Here is a 17,802-nt window from a genome sequence, read left to right on the forward strand (position 1 = left end):
GTGCCAAACCGCTATGCCACCGGGGCTGCCCAACCCTCACTAGAGTCCTTTGAAGTAGTTTATATTATACTCCAATTTACAGAAAAGAAAGTAGAGGCTCAGAGAAGTTAAGGAACTTACCTAAGTCCACATAGCCAGCTTTTAGAACATTGGCCTGTAGAATGAATAAGTCACGGGGATGAAAGGTACAACACAGGGGATGTAAAGGATGGTATCGTAATAATGTTGTATGGTGACAGATGGCAGCTACATTGGTGGTGAGCACAGCCTAAGGTATAGACTTGTGGAACCACTGTGTTGTACACTTGAAACCAATGTCACGTTGTGCATCAACTATACTTCAATAAAATAAAAACATAATTTTTAAAGTAAAAAATCATATTTATATACATTTTTATGATTAAAGAAATAAGACAAGACTTTGAGAAATACAGAAATGTGCAAAAAAAGAAAAGTCACCAGAGAAACAAAAACAAAAACAAAAAACACTGCTATACAGTGAAAAAATTCTGATTCCTAGAAACACCCATACCACCTCCTCCTCTTTATTCTCCAGTTTTATCAAATGATTGTTTCCCTGAACCTACTGTAGTGTTTCATGCCCCCTTGCCTTTGCCCCTGCTGTTCCTTCTCTCTGGAATGTTCTTTCTACCTCTTTGCCTATGAAACTCCTATTCATCCTTCAAGACCCTGCTCAGCGTACAAACATTCATTCTCTTTCAGCCAATCATTCTGCTTTTGGTCCTCTGTTCTAAGGTTTGTCTTTCCCTCCTCTATGCCTTGTAGGAGCACTGCTGTGGAACCTATCCCTTGCTAGTGTGGGTTTTCTTAAAGTGTCTATCCCCAACCAGACAGGGAGCTCTCCGTTACCTCCTTTTCTATCCCAGGACAGGGCCCGGCACCAATGAGTGATCAGAAAATGCTGAACCAAACAAACAGCAACGAGGTAAAAAACGATGATCATTCACAATGACGGAGTCACATGAAAACTGCTAACAGCCCAACATACAAGTATATGGCAAAGGGGCTAGGGACACCCACTCTGGAGCCAGACTGCCTGGCTCAAATCCCAGCTCCGCACCCTGCCGTGCCTGGGACCCCCTATCTTTGTTATAAAACAAGCACAACAACATAGTCAGGATGAAATGACTTGGTACAGGTAAAGCGCTAAGAATGGAATCGGCAGGTAGTAAGTGCTCAGTAAAGGTGAGGTATTAACGTTAGTGAGGGATGAAATAGGAAGGATGACTCTTCACTATTTGATATCAGTAGTGGTGGCATCTGGCAAGTACTGGACACCTAACTATGCTCCAGAACTTTATGTAATCTTCACGGCAAACTCTGGAATTGGTACTATTGGTACTATTCAGCCCCCTTTCCCTGTGAGGAGGCTGAGGCTCACATGCAGGGTCCATCTAACGCCCTCCCACACCCTCTTCCCCCCACGTCACTATTTCCAAGCCCGGCTTCTGGATGAGGCCTTAAAGTGGGGGTGGAGGGGCTGCAGGGGAGTTTCCTATTTCTGTTGCCCTGTTCCCAGGGATGCTGAGGGTGACAGTGTTGGGGGGGGGGTCCAGCGGCAGTACCTGTCCAGGTGCCCCGTGGGGTGGCCTGGCCTGGCTGTCCTGGGATGGTTCACTTAGTCCCCTTGGTTCCTAGAGAAGGAGGGCATGGGAAAAAAGGAGTCCAGCCACCCGAGATGGTGGTTAGAGAAGGTGGGGGACACACTGCCTGTCTTTGCCAGCCTTGCCCTCCTTCCTTACTTCCTGTCCCCTGGGCCTGGCCTCAGTGCCCACCTCCCAGGAGAACCCAGAGAAGGGGTCAGAGAACCAGACTCACCTGATTCCTGGCTGAGCCAGAGCAGCTGGAGGACGGAGAGGCCTTACCCAGCCTCTCCAGGATCAGCTTCCCGAGGGAGGGCACTTCTCAGCTGTGTTGGGAAGGATGACTAGGAGTCAGCCCAGAAATGTGGGGAACAAGAAACTGTCAGGCCCCTCACCAACCCCGGCTTGCTCAGCCACAGTCCAACAACTCACAGCGTGGCTGTTACCAAGACATGACAAGAGACCTTCAGACATACTCCCTCCCTGTGACACATATGTATTCACTCACTCGATGACAAGACCCCCCCAGCAGTAGGACCCCTTTGCTCCGTCCCCACACCCAGCCTGACCTCTGTTCCAACAACCTATTGCCCCTTTCTCTCTGCTTTTCATCATTCCCTTTCTCCTGGGAGGCTTGCTTCCTGGGTTTAGATGCCAGCTTCATGTCCACTTGTGTGTGACCTTGAGCACATTATTCAAACTCCCTCATGTTGCTCCTCAACTGTAAATGAGGGTAATAATCCTTCTTGTCTGTGGGTCATTGAGAGGGTCACGGGGCATATCCCCCTAAAGTACCAGCCTCAGTGCCTGTTCCTCAGTAGTGGCAGCTCAGCGGGCAGCGGATCCTGGCTGTCCTCATCATCCATCTGGGCCTCACTCTGGCCCCACCCTCTCCCTTCAGCAAGGGTCCTGCTGCTGCCTCTCTCAGCTCATTGTCTTCCCTTGAATCTGGGCCTCCTTCTCTCTCTCTCTCTCTCTCTGCCTTCCCTCCTCCCTGAACCTGAGACTCAGAAAACCAGAGGGGTTAGAGAAGGAGAAAGGGCAGTCATTTCTCCAAAGAGTGACGCTGCCTGACTTAGGTTCCCCCGTGGAGAGGGGATGGGGCTTCCGCCCAGCCTGAGAACCAGCTTACCCCCCTGCAGATCCTAAAGTAACCCCTGCAAGTCAACCTCTCCCCCAAGCCCGCACAAAGACACCCCTTGGTAGGTCACTCCCTGAATCTGTTTTTCCCACCAGTGAAGCAGAGAGGGAGAGGCTTGACCTAGATGCCCCTGGATACACTCGGGGGACACTGTGGGGCTCAAGTCCACACTGGGGGCAGACAGGATGTCGAGAGCATCTCATGGACGTGGACTTGAATCCTGGGTCCTCCTCTAGTCCTCTAGTCATCTTCTCCTCTCTAAGCCTTGGTCTCCTCATTGGTAAATTGAGGCCAGACTATAATCCCTGCCTTTAGCCTCTCAGGGCTGGTGGGAGAAAGCAATGTTAGGAGGGGAAGATCAAGAGAATTGTGCGGATCGGGGACCAAGCACCTGCTCGTCGCCGGCAAAGCTCCACATCTGGGCCAGCAGATGGCGCCATGGTAGCGCCGGTGTCTTGGCCCCAGGTTCCCCTGCAGGGGGCTCCCTGGTTCCAGCCCCACTGCCCGCCTCTTCCTGGATGGGGACTTTTGAACATTTACTACATATGGCAAAACTTGGTCCAGAGTGTTAATTAAAAGCCCAGACTTCGAAACTAACAGACCTGGGCTGAACTGATTCTACTCCTTTAATAAAGGCAATGTGACTGAGAATAATTTGCTTAACCTCTCTGAGCCTCAGTTTCCCCAACTGTAAAATGAGGACGGCATCTCGTTTCTGGGCTTGTCAGGAGGGTCGATTCAATCTAGGAAGCAAAGGCTTCCAAAGCACCTGCAGGGGGCCAGCGCTCAATAGCCTGGCTATCAGCCGGCCCTCACAACCCCCCACCCCCCACCTCCTCCCATCCTGTCACCAGGTCTTCACTCCTGCCCTCTGCCTTCCCTCTGGAATGTTCACCCTCTCCCCCTTTTCATGACTTTTTGAAACTGGTTGGTTTTTTTTTTTTCCCTAATTGCATGTTAGAACCTCATTGAGATATATTTCATATCATAAATATTTACTCATTTTAAGTGTACAATTCAGGGATGTTCAATAAAGTTACCAAGCTGTGCTCAAGGCTTGATTTTCTAAACCCTAGATCTCAAAGGTGCCTCCCTCCTGAGTCCCAGACCCTTGATCCAGTGTCCCTTGGACATTGCCACATAGCTGTCCACCCCTCCTCTGATTCAATAGGTCCCCAACCAAACTCATCATTGTCTCCCTGTCTCCCCTTCTCTTCCCACCTCCCTTCTTGGGAAGAATTTCATCTTTTCTCTCTGTGTTCTCAGCACTTTGCATGGAACCTGGCACTTAGTAGGTGCCCAGTAAGAGTTTGGTCTATGCATGAATAAAATAAACAGCAGCCTCCTGTTACCCAAGTTTGATGGCTCACCCCTGACATCCTGCGGGCCAGTTCCTATCTTGGAACTGTCTGGAATCCACCCCTGCTGCCTGGAGCCCTGTTGCTCCAGCACAGACCGCTCCCCACTGGGGCAGTGGCCTCTTCCCTGGGTGCCTGTGGGCCCTGCCTCAGTCTCTCTCCCCCTGGAATTCCATCCCCCCTCCATCCGCTCCCATTATCAGGTCTCACAGTGACTTCTCCAGAAGTCTGACCTAATCGCCTCCCACCCTAAGGACATGCTACCCATCTGTCACAGCCAAGTCCAGACCCCCTAACCGGACACGTGCAGCCCTTCCGTGTTTGGGGAGCTCGTCTCAGCCTCAGTCTCATCCCTCCCCCATCTCTCCAACTCTTCCAGGCTCTAGTCACCACAAACCACGAGAGCAGTATGACACCCTGGTGAAAAGGCAAGACTGGGGTCAGCCTGGCTGGACTTCACATCCCAGAATCAATGCCTCTTTGAGTCTCAGTTTCCTCCTCTGTAAAATGGGAGTTGTAACAGCATCGATGTCCTAGGATTGTTGTGGGGACTAAACCAGGCCATGAAGGTAGGACTTGGAATAGGGCCTGGCACACGGCCAGGACTCGACAAACCTCCGTTTCCTTTCTCTGCGAGCTCCTCAAAGCCCAGGGGACTTAGTGGACCTGACCTCGGAGACTGTCTTTCCCCTTTGCCTCCACCGGGGGCGCTGCAACCCTCTCCACAGCCCCGGGGAGATGGGCTCCACCTGGGACGCTTGCCCCAAAGCCCCTCAAGTCAGCTTTAATCAGACCTTCCTCCTTCACAGAACTTCTCACTCTAGGACCCCTCTTGCCACCACCCCCCAGGGCGGAGCCAATGCCAAGTCTCCAAACAGCTCCCAAGTCTCTCCCCACCTCTGCACCCCGCTGCCACCCCTTACATCAGCCACCTTGTGCCCACCCTGCTTCCACCCTGCCCCTGCAGCCCTCATCCCAGAATGAACAACTCTCCTCCCCGCCCCTTCCCTGCGACCGTTTCATTGGCTCCCCAGCAGGGTCTGGCCGACCCAGTGGGCTGTGCCCCTGCCCCAGCCACCTAGCAGACCTCATCCCTTCTGCCGCCTGGGTTCCAGCCACACTGGCCCCAGGAGCACTCTTCCCCCCCCTCCCCCATCACCCCTTATTAAGCCCCTTCAGATCCTGCTGTCCTCAGAGACATCGTCTCTGACCCTCTCACTACCATTAAATCCCATGACATGTCTTCACAGCCCTCTACTTCCTCCTCTTAACCCTTATCACAGTTTGTAATTATATACTTGAGCAGCTATTTGATGAACATCTGCCTCCCCGCTTCCTTTGGAAGCTTCCTGAGAGCAGAGGCTTATTCCATCTGGCCCTAGGGGCCCGGCGTATACCAATGGGACTGCTGCATGGAGTTTGCCTGTTTCCTTATGTGTCCCCTCTGCTCCCTTGTCAGGATCCCAAGGGGAGGACCCTAATCCAGGTCTGTATTTCCAGACAGGACCCCTATTCACCCTTGGCCTGGGACATCACAGGGCACCAGCAAACACCCCATAGGTGGATGATTACATCTTCTGCTGCTCTTCCTACAATTAAGATCTTAATTATGCTTAAAGAATCCATGATGCATTGTGATGAAATATGACTAATAGTATCTACGGTCGGCATCGGCCTGGCTGTCAGCTGTCACTACCCAATTATTCCCCTAGGGGAGCACGTTCTCTGACCTTGAATATCTCTGCAGGCCTTTGTCATGGGCTTTCCCAGCCCTGGTCAACCCTGTGCTTCCCCGGGGCAGTGTCACTCTTTTCTGGTATTTACAGATGAGAAAGTGGAGGTTTAGGGAAATTAAGTGGTGCGCCCAGAGGAGGCCGAGCTGGGGCTCAAACTCAGCCTCCAGGTCCTACCCCTGTGACTTTCCACTCTGTAACTCCCCAGCCTGTCCCTGCCCGTCTCCACGTGGGCAGACACACACGGTGGTGACCCAGTGCCCCTGCCCTCATGTAGTACATAGCCAGGAGGGGGGAGGGCTCTTGATGACTGCTGAATGAATGAATGAGAGAATGAATGTTTCCTTAGCAGCAGGGGCCAGGCCCCAGGACACCCTCCCTGCTTCCAGAGGCCCCCAGCAGAGATGCTGTCGCTAGTCAGGGCTCGATCTCAGAGCCCAAAGAGGGAATGGCAGAAAAAGGGCCTGAATAAGAGGAAGAGGAGTCACAGGCGGCAGCACCTCCTGAGCACCGCACTTCACAGTTTGCAAAACCCTGACACTCACTGCCTCTCACTGAGATCTCCAAGGAGCTTTTGCAAGTAGCAGAACAAATAAACAAACAAGAAAAAAAAAAGAAAGAAAAGCTCTTCCCCCTCCTTCTTTGCAAAGCCAGTGTGTGTTCTCTGTAAACAATTCAGGACCGTGCTGCCCAATGCAGTGAGTAGCCACTTTGTACACGCGGCCACTCAAGTTTATATTAAATAAAATGAAGTAAAATGTAAAATTCCATTCCTCAGTCTCACTGGCCATTTTGAAAGTGCTCAGTAGCCACACGTGGTTAGGGGCTGCCGTGCTGGACAGTACAGATACAGAACATTTCCGTCACTGCAGAGCATTCTATTGGACAAAACTGATTTATGACATACAAATAAGCAAAAGGAAAAGGGAAAACACCTGCAATGCCATTTCCCAGAGAAAACCACTGCTGCTGACATTTTGGCGTGGATGTTTCCAGTTTTTTCCAGGGCGGCCATTATATATTGTTTTTTTGTTTTGTTTTGTTTTTTTTCCAAAAATGGGTTAACACAGCTCCAACTGTTTTATGGCCTTTTTTTTAAAAAAAATTATCAACATACTACAAATAACTTTTTAAACAGCACAGGGATCCCTGGGTGGCTCAGCGGTTTAACGCCTGCCTTCGGCCCAGGGCCTGATGCTGGAGTCCCGGGATCGAGTCCCACGTCGGGCTCCCTGCATGGAGCCTGCTTCTCCCTCTGCCTGTGTCTCTGCCTCTCTCTCTCTCTGTTTCTGTGTATCTCTCATGAATAAATAAATAACATCTTACAAAATAATAATAAAAAATAAACAGTAGCACAGTATATGTATGACTACTACAATTAATTTACCCAATTTTCTGCAGATATCTGCATTGTCTCCCCCTGCCCTTTTTAAAAATCAGGGCAACAATTCTTTTTTTTTTTTTAAGATTTTATTTACCTATTCATGAGAGACACAGAGAAGAGAGAGAAGCAGAGACACAGACAAAGAGAGAAGCAGGCTCCATGCAAGGAGCCCGATGTGGAACTCAATCCAGGGTCTCCAGGATCACGCCCTGGGCCAAAGGTGGCGCTAAATCTCTGGGCCACCAGGGCTGCCCAACAATTCTTCAAAGAAAAAAAAATTATTGAGGGGTGCCTGTTTAGCTCAGTTTGAAGAGTGTGCAACTCCTGACATCAGGGTTGTAAGTTCAAGCCCCATGCTGCGGGTAGAGATTACTAAAACAAAACAAGACAAAACAAAACTGATTTAAATATTTTGTGTGGCAAGAGCTCCATTTTTTTTTGAAACCACTTCATTATTTTTGTAAAAGTGGTAGTTGGGGCACCTGGGTGGCTCAGTCAGTTAGGCATCTGACTCTTGATCTCGGCTCAGGTCTTGATCTCAGGGTCATGAGTTCAAGCCCCACACTGAGCTCCATGATAGTCATGGAGCCTACTTTTTTTAAAAAGTGGGGGGACTCCTGGGTGGCTCAGCTGTTGAGCCACTGCCTTCGGCTCAGGGCCTGATCCCAGGTCTGGGGATAGAGTCCCGCATCCGGCTCCATGTTAGGACCTTGCTTCTCCCTCTGTCTGTGTCTCTGCCTTTCTCTCTTTGTCTCTTATGAATAAATAAATACAATCTTTTTTTAAAAAAGTGGTAGGGGAAAAAAAAAGTGGTAGAGGCTCATTACAGAAAATTAAATTAAATACAAAAAGTACAAAGAAGAAAAAAAAAAACCCTCCCCAAATTACTCAAAAATAACCACATTTTCTTTCAACTTGATGTTGTAAGATTTTTTTTTTGAAACATACAGAAAGGTTGAAAGAGTAGCATAGTAAACATCCAAACACCCATCACCTCAATTCAGCATTTTAAACATGTGGGAGCCCTATTTCTGAACATCTTTCTGGATCTAAACAGATACAAATATGTCTATGTCTATATAAGAATGACATCACACTTTACATGCTGCTCTGCAATCTGGTTCTTAAAAGTTTTTTACATATAATAGTGATATATTACAAATATCTTTTTTTTTCCACAAATATCTTTTCAAGTTTCACTAAATATCCTTGCAGAATCATGTTTAATGGCCCCGTAGTATCAGCTGTATGGATTTATCATACTTTTCATAACCAACCTCGTATGGCTGGGGATTGATTGGTGTTTCTAATTTTTCACTACAATAAGAAAAAAAAAAGGTCAATGAAGATCCCTGTGTCTTTGTGCCTTTGGGTGGTAATCCCCTGAGGGTAAATTCCTAGACTGGAGATTCAGGAGCAAAACGACAAGCAGTTCACAAAAGTTGTGCCAATTTACCCCTTCCGGTGATAATGCACGAGACTCTCCCAGTTACCACATCCTCACCAATACTTTTACTCTTAGGGCAATTTTGTATTTAAGTCATTTATTTTCATCTCTGTCTCTCTCCAGAGACGATCTTATTTTGATTGCTCCTTTTTGAATTTTAGACCCCACCCCAATAGTTGGCCTGAAATAGCTGCTCAACAAATAAATGTTGAATGTGTGATTGCTCCATCTCACAACTGGGCCTGGGCAGGGCCATGGCACAGAGAAAACAGTGGAAATTCATCTTACCAGGGCAGGGAGGTTTTAAAGCCGCCACATAAATAAAACACCCCATAAAATGTTTGTTGAATAAGCAAATGCTTGAAAATCCTTTGGGGAAGATGCCACCATGAATACCAATAAATAACTTCTCAGTTTTCAAACATTTACATGCATTTTTTTTAAGATTTTGTTTATTTATTCATGAGAGACACACACACCTACAGAGGCAGAGAGAGAAGTAGCCTACCCATGGGGAGCCTGATGCAAGACTCGATTCCAGGACCCCCAGACCACAATCTGAGCCAAAGGCAGACACTCAACACTGAGCCATCCAGGTGTCCCAACACTTACATGCATTTAGTGTATATTTACTCAGCAGCTAGTAGGAACCAGGAACTGTTCTGGATGAAACAAAGTCCCTGCTTTTGTGGAGCTGACATTCTAATAGGGAGACACACACTAAACAAATAAACAAAATGCTCAGAATGTCTGTTTGATGAGTGCCATGAAGGAAAGTAAAGCAGGAGAGGGGCTAGAGAGTGGCAGCGCTGAGGGAGGGCAGGTGGGATGCTTTTTTATGTGGGGTGGCCAGGGAAAGCCTCCTTAGTGATGAACAGAAGTGCACCTACAGATGGATATAGAAGAGTCTCCTTTAAGCAGGCAGACAGCAAGTGCAAATGCCCTGAGGTGTGATTGTGTTTGGCTGCTCCAAGATCAGCAGGGATGCCAGAGTAGCTGAAGTGAGAGAGGGGAAAGCAAATGGAGACAAGATAAGGGGGGGCATACACAAGTTCAGTTAGGACCTTCTAGGTCACGGAAAGGTGCTAAGATGCTCTTCAATTGACAAGGGAGCCATTTGAAAAGAGGGTGGTAGTGATTTGACTCATGCTTTTAAAATATCCTGCTGGCTACTATATGAAGACTAACTAGAACGTGGAGGGAGGAGCAAAAGGACAGAGGAAGGGAGCCCCACCAGGAGGCTTTTACACAGATCCAGGCAAGAAAAGATGGTGCTTCAATGCGAGGAGTGGCATGGAGGTAGTGAGGGTCAGATTCTGGACATCTTTTGAAGATGGGGCTGGAGGTATTTGTGCTGGGTCAGGTGTGAGCATAAGAGAGAGGAGTCAGGGGCAGCCCCAGTGGCGCAGCGGTTTAGCGCCACCTGCAGCCTGGGGTGTGATCCTGGAGACCTAGGATCGAGTCCTGGAGTCCTGCATTGGGCTCCCTGCATGGAGCCTGCTTCTCCCTCTGCCTGTGGCTCTGCCTCTCTCTCTCTCTCTCTCTCTCTGTGTGTCTCATGAATAAATAAATGAAATCTTAAAAAAAAAAAAGGAATGGTTAATTAAAAAAAATTAAAAAAAAAAAGAGAGAGCAGTCAGAGATGATCCTCCACAAGGAAAGGAGTCAGAGATGATCCTCCACAAGGAATGGGAAGGATGGAGTTGCCATTTGCTGAGATGGGAAAACCATTGTCATTTCCATAATATGGCTATATTGAGTTTGGGTTTCTTGTTGAAGAGCTGAGCAGGTATATATGATTCTAGAGTTGAGTAGAAAGGTCTGGGCTGGAGCAACACACCTACAGTCATCAGCATGTAGGATGTATACCAAGCCTCGGGACCAGAGGGGAGCATGCGGGAGTGAGTTGGGGAAGTGGAGCGGTCCAAGGGCCCACGTCCAGGGAACTCCAGCATGTGGGCGTTGGGAAGATGAGGGAGGAGGAGACTGTGAAGGGGCCTCATGAGGTGTGGGGGGAACCAAAAGAATAAGATCCAGGAAGATTTGGGGAAGATGTGTTCAAGTAGGAGGGCTCAGTCACCTGGTCAGATGCTGATGATGAGGACCAGGCAATGACCATTGCATTAGGCAGTGTGAGGTCATCAATGACCTTGACGATAGTGCTTTCGGTGGATCAGAGGGGATGAAAGCCGGACTAGAATACACTGGAGGAAGAAAGAGAAAAAAGCAATTGAGACTGTTAATCAGGGGGTCACCTGGGTGGCTCAGTCAAGCGTCTGCTTTCAGCTCAGGTCATGATCTCAGGGTCCTGGGATGGAGCCCTGCATGGGGCTTCCTGCTCAACAAGGAGTATGGTTCTCGTTCTCACTTTGCCCTCCCCCTCAACTCAGGCTCTCTCTCTCTCTCTCTCTCTCTCTCTCTCAAATAAATAAAATCTTAAAAAAAGAAAAAGACTGTCAATCAGAAAACTCTTGGAGAACTTTTACTGTAGAGGGAGGCAAAAGAGCCTGTGTGCACGCGAGCAAGCATGTTAAGACTGGGAGAATGACAGCATGATTGTGTGCTGATGGGAAAGAGCCAGTAGAAGAGGAGGAAACCTGTTGCTGCAGGAGACCCAGGAGGAATTGCTGGATGTGCCCCGGAGGCAGGAGAGGATGCAGTACAGTACCCACATGGAGGGTGTGGTCTTAGAAGTACACACAAGGGCACCTCGCAACAGGGAGAAGCAGAGAACCAGCATAGACACTAGCAGGTGAACAGAGGGGTGAGGTGGGAGCCTGGGGAAGTTTCCTTCTAATTGCTTCTGTTTTCCCAGTGAAACAGGAAGCAGGGTCATCCATCAGCGCACAGTGGATGGTGTAGGTTCTTTCTCCGGTGCTGTCAAAAGATAGCTGTGGCTTCTGCTGACCACCAGATGATAAGGTTGGCTTGTATTTAGGGCCACACCTAAATACAAAACACCTTTGAACTCCAGGATCACACTGGGCATGGTGAGAGCACACATTTTGCTGGGTGTGGGGGACCTGGGACTCATAGGGGGCAGGATCCCTTTGAGGTCATGTCCCATCAAGGTGTGAGTGCTTACAGGGCAAGAGAGAGGAGAGTGTAACTCCCTAGCAGTGATTTGTGCACATGGTGCTCTCTCTTCTTTCCTTCTATGTGTGTGTTGAAATGTAAGTTAAACACGTGGTGATGAGACTCCACCGTAAACGTCATATCTGGACCTTCCGTGGCTCCAGGCCCTTTTCTGCCTCCCATACTACTCCATCTCTCATCACACGTCAGTAGGGAACAACAAAATTGCAGGGAAGACAGTAACCAAGGCTGAGTGGAGAAAGAGAGAATCTAAATCACAGAATTCTCGGACCTCAAACCTGGGCAGGTCTCCACAGATCATCTGTTGCAACACTCTTATTTTCAAGTTCATTTTACAACGTTGTTGTTTTATTTCCCAGCTCAAGGTAGAGAGGTTCAGTGACTCGCCCAAGATCACGCAGCAGAATCCTCCTTGCCCCCATCATCATCTTCATCTTCGCAGCTGCTGCTGGGCTGCCTCTCACTTCCTCCTTACAGCCTTTCTGAGGCGGCCGCTCTTGTTGTACAGGTGGGCAAACATCACAGCACAGGTAAAGTGCAACCCAGGGGACCATCCTCTCACCCCTCCTCTGTAAAAAATCTTGGGCAGAGACCTGCTAGGAGCTGGTAACCCTATAATACAAGGCACAAGGGGGCTCCCCTTGAAACCTGAGAGCAGTAAATTTAAGACCAATAAGGGGAAGTTTTGTTTTGCACAGAGAGGGTACTGGCTAAAAATACTAGTGGCTATAAGAAGTCTTTAGATGAATTCATAGATAGTTGATCTTCATGCAGCAATTGGAGTGATTTTTTAAAAATATAAATCTGTATCACAACACTTTACTGTTCAAAACCTCCTACTAAATTTAGAGTAAAATCCAGACTCTTCCCTGCCCCAGATGCCTCCCCACCTTTCCCTCCTGCCCCTCAGCTCCCTGCTTACTTGGGTCTGGCCATGCTGCTCTCCTTGCAGTCTCTTGAGGATGCCAAGTGTTTCCTGCCTCAGGGCATTTGCATGTGCCCTTCCGCTTGCTGGACTACTCTCCTCTCTGCTCCTTGCCTGAGTGACTCTTTCTTACCCTCCATGCCTCCTCCTAAGTGTCGCCTCCTACAGGGGGCTTTCCCTGCATGACCTCTTTCTCATCTTCTCTGCCTCCTCCTAAGTGTCATCTCCTACAGGGGGCTTTACCTGAATGCCCCCCCAGCTGAGTCAGTGCCCGGTCACTCTTGTCACCTTGTGGTTTTCTTTTTTGCCCTTATCACAAGACACATCACATTATTTATTTTGTGTCACTTTCCTTTTGCAAAGCAGTGAGTTCCACGAGGGCGGTATCCTTGCCTGTCTTTTCATCTCCATGTCCCCAGAATAAGTACCCTGCTGGCATAATGCTTGGCATGTGCTAGTTATTTATTCGGGCTGTGCTGGATCTGTCCTAAGGAACAGACTGGCTAGAAATTTAACCAAGGGATCCCTCGATGGCTCAGCAGTGGGATCCCTGGATGGCTCAGCGGTTTGGTGCCTGCCTTTGGCCCAGGGTGTGGTCCTGGAGTCCCGGGATTGAGTCCCACATCGGGCTCCCTGCATGGAGCCTGCTTCTCCCTCTGCCTGTGCCTCTGCTTCTCTCTCTCTCTGTCTCTCATGAATAAATAAATAAAATCTTTAAAAATAAAAAAAAATTAAAAAAAAAAAAGAAATTTAACCAAGGTCACAGCTAGTGAGTGGCAAGGAAAAGATTAAAATCCAGGCAGGAGGGCTCCAGAGTCTATGCTCTTAACCACAAGTCTCTGCTCCCTCTCCAATATTATTATTATTTTTAAAAGATGTTATTTATTTATTCATGAGAGATACACACAGAGAGGCAGAGACATAGGCAGAGGGAGAAGCAGGCTCCATGCAGGAAGCCTGATGTGGGACTCGATCCTGGGACTCCAGAGTCATACCATGAGCCAAAGGCAGACACTCAACCGCTGAGCCACCCAAGCGTCCTTCCCTCTCTAATATTATTATTATTATCTTAAGATTTTATTTATTCATGAGAGACACACAGAGAGAGGCAGAGACATAGGCAGAGGGAGGAAGGCTCCATGCAAGGAACCTGATGTGGGACTCGATCCCGGGATTCCGGGATCACACCCTGGGCCAAAGGCAGATGCTCAACCGCTGGGCCACCCAGGCATCCCCTTTCTTTTTTTATTTTATTTTTTTAAAGATTTTATTTATTTATTCATGAGACACACAGAGAGAGAGAGAGAGAGAGAGAGAGGCAGAGATACAGGCAGAGGGAGAAGCAGGCTACATGCAGGGAGCCCGATCCCTCTCCAATATTAATTGAGAAGTTCATCAGTAGACATTTCAGGAATGAATGAATGAATGAATGAGAGGCAAAGGGATTGGTACAAAGTCCCCTGGAATCAGGGAGATGTGGGTTTGGGACCCAGCTCTGTCCCTTGTGAACTTCAGTCACAGATCCTAACTCTATTAAGAAACAAAAACATGGGTGCCTGGCTGGCTTAGTTGGTATAGCATGCAATTCTGGATCTCAGGGTTGTAAGTTTGAGCTCTCCATTGGGCATAGAGGTTACTCTAAAAAAAAGAAAAGAAAAGATGGGCACCTGGGTGGCTCAGTCGGTTAAGCATTTGCCTTGGGCTCAGTCCATGATCTTAAGATCATGGGTCTTGAGTCTTAAGATCAAGCCCCGTGTGGGGCTCCCTGCTCAGCTGGGAGCCTGCTTCTCTCTCTCCCACTGCCCTTCCCCATACTCAAATGAATAAATATAATCTTTTATTTTTAAAGAAACAAATACAAAACCTCCCTGAGAACACCTCAAAGTAATAAGAAAAACCTAACAACCTAGTAGAAAAGTGGGCAAAAGGCTTGAACAAGCAATTTACTGAAAAAGAAGCCAGAATGCAAAATAAACAAATTAAAAAAAATGCTTCATCTGATTAGGGAAATGGAAATGAAGACTGACCTATCAGGAACAATGAAGGAGTCTGATAATACTAAATATTGGTGAGGACATAGAGCAACTGGAACTCTCCTTTGCTGCAGTAAACAAAGCGAAAATTGTTTGTTGGTTCCAGCACTTAGGAAAGCAGGGCAGCAGGTGGAGAGCTAACCATGTGCATACTTGATGACCCACAAGTTAAATCTTAGACATGTAGCTTAGAGAAACTCACTTGGTTTTGCACCAAGAGACACGTATAAGAAACATCGTGGCAGCAAAAAACAAGAAACATCCGACATGCCCATTGACTAGAGAGTGGATGAAGTAGCTGAGGTCTATGTAGACAGTAGGGTACTAGACAGCAGAGAAAATGAACGAATACCAGCCAAAATGCAGTCACATATTTAGAAACATAGCAACACGTGAAAAAATCAAGCCAAAGAGAAATGTCTATGCATTGTACCATTTTTTTCTAAAGATTTTATTTATTTATTCATGAGAGTCAGAGAGAGGCAGAGACACAGGCAGAGGAAGAAGCAGGCTCCATGCAGGGAGCCCGATGTGGGACTCGATCCCGGGACCCCAGGATCATGCCCTGGGCCGAAGGTAGGCGCTAAACCGCTGAGCCACCCAGGGATCTCCCATTGTACCGTTTATATAAAGGTAAAAAAGAAAACTGAACAATATGTTGTATACAATCCATCCCTATATGGCAACACCCCCCCCCTTTTTTTCAAAGCAAGTGGACGGTGACCACAAAATTCTGTACTGTGTTGTGCTCTGGAGGGAGGCAGGGAACAGAACAGGAGGCACACAGGGGGTCTCAATGGTGCTGGTGAAGTTCTAGTTCATAAGTTGGAGCAGTGGGTCCCCAGATGCTGGTATTCATAAATCAGGTATTCATCAAAAATTGTATAAACAAAAATTGAGAACGTAAAAAAAAAAAAAATTGAGAACATCTGTAGTTCCCAGGGTTGTTATAAGGACCAAATGGGAGTGTGGATAGTTGTTCATTCATTCAACAATCATCCGCCATATGCCAGGCTCTCTCTTAGACACAAGGGAAGATAGAAAAGGAAAGAACATGATCCAACTGGGAGGAGGTGGCTCAAAACAGAGCAGTGAAGAGCGGCAGCTCTTTGGAGCCAGAGCGACCTGGGAATGAATCCCAGCCAGAGCGACCTGGGAATGAATCCCAGCCCTGCTACTGACTAGTTGTGTGACTGGGCCAAGATAGCCAACCTCTCTCTTCCTCAGTTTTCTCATCTGTAAATTGGGAATAACACTCCTGGCAATGCTATGAGGCTGAGACAAAGCTTTAAAGATAACTGGTTTGGGATGCCTGGGTGGCTCAGTGGTTGAGCGCTTGCCTTTGGCTCAGGGCGTGATCCTGGAGTCCCGGGATCGAGTCCCACATCGGGCTCCTTGCATGGAGCCTGCTTCTCTGACTGTGTCTCTGCCTCTCTCCCTCTCTATATCTCTCATGAATAAATAAATAAAATATAAAAAAATAGAGATAACTGGTTCACCATGCTACTGAACACTTAGCAAAGAGCTCACTAAATGTCGCTGTTTGTACGAAGTGCTGAGGAGATCCAGTGGAGAGGAGCGTGTGGCTCTGCCTAGGTGAGCATTGAATGGGAGGAGAAATTTAGATTGAATACTAGTGGCTCTGAGGGGTCACTGAAGGTTTAAAACCAGGCAGAGGCAGGATTTGTGTCCCAGAAAGTTCCATCTGGATAAAGTGAGGGGCAAGACCAGAGCCAGGAAGCCTGTTTAAGAGGCTGTTAAAATAATTTAGGTGAGAGATGACAGAGTCCTGGACTAGCAGGTCTGGACACAGGGTCAGGAGGAGTGGATAGGACAGATTCTAGAACAATTGGGAAGGTAAAACTGATTGGACTGGAAGACCACATGTGGGGGCAAAGGAGAGAAATCATCTGGGATAATATCCAGGTGTGATACCCTGAGGGAACCCAGAAGGAGAAGCAGGTTAGAGGGGAGAGAAAGATCATGAATTCAGAGTTGGTTGAGTTGCTTTGGGGTGCGTGGGGGTCACTAAGCAGAGATGCTAGGAGGTGCTGCATTTACATCTTAGGAGTTCAGGCAGAGCTCAGCTTGGAGAAGGGAACTGGGAGTGGGTGAAGTTGTCCAGGAAAGGTACGGAGGGAGAACCCTTCTGGTAGTGCAAGGTGCCCATGATCCCAGGGGCAGGAAGAGGAGCTGGGGAGACTGCAAAAGAGCTGATGGTGAGGTGGGAGGACAATAGGAACGTGGGATCTTCCTGAAGCTGAGGGAGGTGAGAGCTTGAAGGAGAAGGGTGTGGCCCACCCCAAAGTCAGAGGTCACAGAGAGGCACCAAAGAAGCCACCAAATCTAGCCATCGGGGTTGGTCAGTGCCCTGGGCAGGAACATTTTCCCAGCATGGTAGGACTGAACTTTGGAGAATCTCCACGGTGAAGGGCTTTCCTTTCCCAATGCACTCTCTAGTGAATTATGGCCCTTCCAAGGTCTCTATAGCTCCCGTTCACCCTGCCCACCCCCTAGGTCCTCAGCATACTAGCTCAGTTTTTATTCCTGGTGGGACTGTAAACTTCCAGAACAACCACCTGAACTCCTGCTAAGCATATGATCTCGTTTGAGACTGTTTCAGTCCAAGAAGTCTGTATTTTCATACCTACTTAACAGATGAGCAAACAGAGGCCCTGAGATCAGGGACTTACTCGGATAAATCTCGGAGATGGATCCATCCCTAACTTGTAGGTGTCAGTCCAGAAAACAAAACAAAACAAGTGAACCCACAACATTTGGACTTCGTGGTTCTCAGACTTTAGCCTGCATACAAATCACCGGAGATCGCTATGAACTCGCAGGCTCCTGGGCCCTAATTGTAGAGATTCTGATTCAGCAGGTGCAAAGCAGTGTCTGGGGACCTGCTTGGTTAACCAGCACCCCAGGTGATTCTCCTGCAGGTGATGGAGGGCCACTTTGGGGGCACGCTGCACACGTGGTGGAATTTCGGGCAGCAGAGTGGTCCCGGCCCCTGACGGCGCTGGTTTCTGGCCATCAGTTAGGGCCCTGGCTGCAGCTGGGAGCTGGGCCGGGCTGGGG

The sequence above is a fragment of the Canis aureus genome, chromosome 5, assembly GCF_053574225.1.
Source record: "Canis aureus isolate CA01 chromosome 5, VMU_Caureus_v.1.0, whole genome shotgun sequence".
In the NCBI taxonomy this organism is placed as follows: Eukaryota; Metazoa; Chordata; class Mammalia; order Carnivora; family Canidae; genus Canis; species Canis aureus.